The sequence below is a fragment of the Protopterus annectens genome, chromosome 1.part1 (genome assembly GCF_019279795.1).
Source record: "Protopterus annectens isolate FY-2018-M chromosome 1.part1, PAN1.0, whole genome shotgun sequence".
Lineage (NCBI taxonomy): Eukaryota > Metazoa > Chordata > Ceratodontiformes > Protopteridae > Protopterus > Protopterus annectens.
Window position 1 is genome coordinate 1,911,546,647 of NC_056726.1, and position 6,000 is coordinate 1,911,552,646.

Sequence of the window (6,000 nt, forward strand, 5' to 3'; positions counted from 1 at the left end):
GTGCTGGGGCTTGAGTAGTGCTCCCAGTCTATGTTTGGGTAGTTGAAGTCACCCAATATAATGGTGTTCGTAGAGATCTTCATGTTCTCCAATGATTTCAGGAAAGCCGAGTGGGATTCCTGACTTTGAGAGGGTGGTCTGTAGGATGCTATAAACTGAAAAGCAGTCTCTGATACTTCGTGCAATGCCACTAACCTGGAGGTGTGGATATCCTTGATAAATATGGACACTCCCCCTCCTTTTGTGGTTCGGTCCAGGTTTTGGGGCCGAAAAGCATGATATGAGGTATAACCTGGTAGTGCTGGGGTGCTGTCTGGAGCTTTGAACCAGGTTTCTGTCACTGCACAGATATCGATATTCTCCATACTGAGGAGAACTTCGAGTGCGTGCATCTTGAGGTTAAGACTTCTGGCGTTTAGCAGCATTACCCTTAGTTTCTTGTTTCTTGTGCTGTCTATGGAGGTGGGTTTGACTTTTGAGCCTTGCCTAAAAAAGGCACTATGGGGGTGGCAAGAGCCTTTGCCAATATCTGAAAGCCCAGTGGTGACAAGTGCAAGCCGTCCCTAGCGAAGCAACGTGGCTTGTTGAGCATGTCATCCCAGGCTGACAGACACTGGATCCCCTTAGAATGACACCAAAGTTTTAGCCAATTGTTAAAATTGATCATTTTGTCTTTGTACTGTGGCATCATTCTAGGTGAGGGTAAGATGCTGCTCAAGGTCAGGGTCATACCGGCCTGGGCTACATGATCAGAGAGCTCCTCTATGTCTCTTTTCATGTAGTCCAGGGAGGTACGTCTCAGGTCATTCACACCAGCATGTACAATGACTGAGTCATATTTGTATTTGCTTTGGAGTGACCTGAGTGCTTGCGTTATGTGGCGGATCCTAGCGCCCGACAGGCAGCTCACTGTGACCTTCTCTTTATTCAGCCTGGTGAGCGGGATGTCAGTGTGTCTGACAATAGAGTCACCTATTACAAGAGTACCAGGTGTGTTATTCAGCCTTAAGGGCTGTGGCTGCTTGGCACACTGACTTTGTGGGCTATGTGTTGTGCGTGTGTTGTTTTGGGGTAGCGTTTGCTTGGATGTCTGCTTTGGAGGTCTCTGTTGCTTAGGTAGATTTTTATTTAGAGCCACCGAGTATGTTTTTGTGTATTTATGTGTTTGGTTCGCTGATGTGGTGGGACTATGTGATACTGGAGTTGTGTTGTACGAGGTTACCTTCTCCTCCTGACTGGTTTCACCAGTTTTGAGATGAGAGAGCTCAGCCTCCAGTTTGGCTATATGGTTGCATCGCTCACATATATTTGAACCTGTTTGGAGGAGGAGAGGGTTGTCCGTGTACATGAGACAGTTGTAACATTGCCTCAAAATTCCCAGATTCACCAGCTGGACTGGAGAGGAAACCATTGACTGACCTTTGGACATGCTAGAGTAATATAGGGAAACTGAATTAAGATGGACCAATAGGGGACAAGGTAATCATAGAGAGTATGAGAGTAAGTAGTGCTTATGGTTTTATAGTGCTAACTTGTAAGATTACTTATTTGGACCAGTGAAGGGCCTTAGAATGAGAATATGATGTTTAAATTGAGAGATAGAGCAGTTCTAAGGGAAAATGTGAAGAGCAGACTTTGTGGAGCCAGGAATAGTTTAAACCCAATTAGGCGGCACTGCCCGTTGTTGCGCTATGCACAAAACCGTGGAAAACCGTGCAAAAGAGGGATTTAAGAGAGGAAGATCAAGGAGTTAGGAATTGACCCAAAATGGCCAATAAAACTACAGTTTCAAGTCAGTAACCACTCCCACAGGGGCAGGCAGGCTGCTCAATGTTTATCACTGCCACTGATGAACAGAGAGACTTCCCTTTAGCCCAAGCAAAAAATGGCCTCCAAGAAACTTACAAACAGTTCAGAACAGCAAGCCTGTAACTGAACTTTTTTAAATCTCAGAAAAGTGGGAAAAAAGCAAGATTTTTTGTTTTTTTGTTTTTTTTTCAGAGATAGCAGAGGTTTACAAGTATCAACAAGTTATAACAGTGCAGTAAATGACCCCACACTTGAGTGCTAGGCCAGAGACAGATAAAATGCAAGTACTTGTATTTAAAGAAGAAAGAACATTAAATTACACTCCCAAGTTTACACACATAAAAATTATTTTAGTAATAATATATTTATTGTTGGCTTATTTAGTGTATGCTCCTCTGTTGCATTTAATTTATCTAAAATGACATATCTGACAGATTTTGGATCTCTTAAGGGTAACTAAATACTGGATATTTTCTAAGTTAACTTTATAATTGTTTACACTACTAACATTCCATTCTGATATATAAAATATTATAGAACAATAATAGAATAATATATACTTTCATATCTCTTTTAAGAAAATTTTCCATATAATAATTTAACATATGGAGCTCAGTTGATATTGTTGGTTAAAGGTATGAGTGATAATCCAATAGATCTATCTTTATCTATTGCATTAGGAATGACTTTCATTCCATGTTTAATCGGAAATTCATATTTACTTGTATTTGATACTTTAGAATTAATGTTTTATAGAAGTACTTTGTTAAAGTCTGACCAGAGTTTTACCCTACTTGTATTTAAAGAAGAAAGAACATTAAATTACACTCCCAAGTTTACACACATAAAAATAACATTCAATGTTATCAGAGAATATGATATAACTACTATAATCAAAATAAATAAAGCAAAAGAAGCAAAACATTTCTTCCAACAATAACTTGAAATGGATTTAACATTCTTATCATTAAGTACTAATGGCTTAAATAATGCAAATAAAAGATCAAACTTACTAAGATATTTAAATCTAAATAAGGCACAAGTAGCATTTCTCCAGGAAATGCATTTTAAGACAAATGATATTTTATTTGGAACCCTAAGGACTATACAGTCTTAGCTCAATCCTCCTATAGAACAAAGACAAAAGGGGTATCAATTCTCTGGAAGAAAAACATAATCACTCCAAAAGTTATTTATAAATATGAAGACAAAGAAGGTCTACTAGCATTTGTTATCATTAAATTTAATAACAGAATATGGACTTTAGTTAATCTATATTGGTTCCCAGGAATTGGAGTAGGAACAGTTAAAACACCTAGATTCTATTTCCAACAATTATAAAGGCAATCTGATAATGGGAGGATACTTTAATTGCACCTTAGAAACTTCTGAAACTACCAAGAAGTCTTTTTGCATAGCAACTTTTTCAAAATACTTAAAAAGATGGATTGATTCATTTCATTTAATAGACACTTTTAAAGTAAAAGATGATAAATCCTTATTATTTTCCCATAAAGACCATAGATTTGGAACACAAACCAGAACAGACAAATTATTCATAGTTCAAGATTTACAAAAAAAAATCCTCAACTTCTCAATATTTCCATGCACTTCTCAGATCATGACTCTCTGATAATGAAGCTCCAAATAGAGTTTAAACCTTTAATCCTCTCAACTAGAATTCCATCATATATCATGAAAATTAAAGAATTCAGACCCTGGATGTTTTATTTATTTTATTTTTATTTTACATGTTGTCAGAACTACAATTATTTCTTGAAATTAATAATACAACAGAAATCAGTAGAGTCATGATTTGGGACTCATTAAAAGCGTATTTATTTGGTATGACCCTTAGCTGGTACAAAAACAAAGTCAGAGAGTAGGAATCTGAATCATTAGACTTGCAAACCAGACTCTTGACAGCAAAATCTAAAAAAAAAACAGAATTGTCCAGAAGTCAAAAAAGAAATAGAGGAATTAAATAAAAAATATAATGAAATTCTAACACACAAAACTTGTCTAGCCGTGGAAAAATTAAAAATAAACCCATTAGCCACCTCCCCCAGATATCTACATAACTTATATACAAGAATTAAAATACAATCTAAAGCAAATAACAGTAGTATATATCATGAAAAGAAAGGGAAAAAAATATTAGATATAGGAGACATCCTTGATGCATTTTGGTTCCATTATATGGAACACTTCAAAAAAGAAGATTTAGATACCAACCAAATAAACTTAGAAACAAAAACAAACCTTATCAATATAAAAAAAATCCCGAAAACTTAAAACTAGGCCTACAAAAACCTATATCCTATAAAGAAATTGTTGACAAGATAAAAGAAAGTAAATCTAACAAAGCTCCAGGGATAGATGGTATAATTACGTAAATTTACGAACTCTTCCCTTCAACAGTAATCCCCCTTTTTCATAAAACTTTGCTAGAAGTCAAGTCAGAAGCAAAAATACCACATTCCTGGAAATATTTTCTCATAACACCAATTCTAAAAAGTAATAAACCATCAGACCTTTGCACCTCATACAGACCTATATCTTTACTGAATAATGACTACAAAATATTCATGCCAATCCTAGCTAACAGAATGAAAATCCTCCTACTTTCAAAGACAATTAATAATGATCAAACTGGATTTTTATACAACAGGCACACACAAGATAATATTAAAAGGATACTTACTCTTATAGATTATGTGAATAAAGAAGATAGGGAAACACTTGTAATAGGATTAGACATAGAAAAAGCATTTGATTCCCTCAACTGGGAATATCTATTTAAAACCTTAGCATTATTTGAATTTCTTCCTCCCTTCATCTTATTACTAAAGATAATATTAAAAGGATACTTACTCTTATAGATTATGTGAATAAAGAAGATAGGGAAACACTTGTAATAGGATTAGACATAGAAAAAGCATTTGATTCCCTCAACTGGGAATATCTATTTAAAACCTTAGCATTATTTGAATTTCTTCCTCCCTTCATCTTATTACTAAAAAACATATGTATTAATAACTAAGCCTACATTAAATTAAGTCCTTTCACCTCAGAATCTATCCATATAACAAAAGGTACTAAACAAGGATGCTCCCTTTCTCCTATTTTATTTGCTTTGTCTATAGAAATACTTGCAGAAATAATATGCAATAATCCAAGAATAAAAGGAATAGAAGTCTATGACCAGTACATATCTAAAATAATGCTTTTTGCTAATGATATTTTATTAACCCTATCAAATTCCAGAGAGTCATTAGGAGAGCTAGAAGAAGTAATGGAGACATTTTATAAGTTTTCAGGTCTACACTTTAATAGATCAAAATCAAAATTTCTATTTTAAATAAGAAAAAAGAACTACAAGTTACAGATAAATCCATCATAGGAAAACAAGAACTTACGCTAAATTATTTAGGAATAGTGTTATGCAAAAATATAAACAAAACAATATTAATAAATTATAAAAACATTATTGAAACAATAAAAATATATATAGAAAAGTGGAACAAAATTATATTAACTTTTGAAGACAGATTGCAATTAATAAAAATGATCTTATTGCCAAATATACTATATGTAGCATTAGCGTCTGAAAGCAAGGAAACCAAAGAACAAGGCAGAAGCCCTCACAGTCCTAAACGCAATTTATTAAAACAGAAAATCACAGCGTTTTCGCCACACACATATGGTGGCTTCTTCAGAGGATACAAAGGCAACCAAACACAAGCAGTTAAATACTGAAAGTTAATTGAAGTCAACTGCTATCAATTAACCACAAATTATGCAACAAGATGCCTGCATTAAACTGAAGAAGTAAAATGCAAAAAGCCTCAGGCATAGTTTAAATACATGCTAAACTGTTGATGTAGTTAAGACTGTGACAATACAAAAAGACACAATATTTTGACACAGTCAAACCCAAATGAAATTCAATATATTTCCTAAGAAATAAAAATACACAAGAAAAAAGTGTCACAAAATTATATGTACATTTAAAAAGCAAAATGCTAAATAGTCATTCCCAAGTATACATTATTTTAAAGGGAGCGACATAATAAAACAAATGAATAACTTTTTACTAAAAATTAATATAAATTCCAAAGATGTAGACAACCCACATCTAAAGTGTGACCTTAAAATTAAGTAAAAGTATACAAACCAAAGTCAAATACA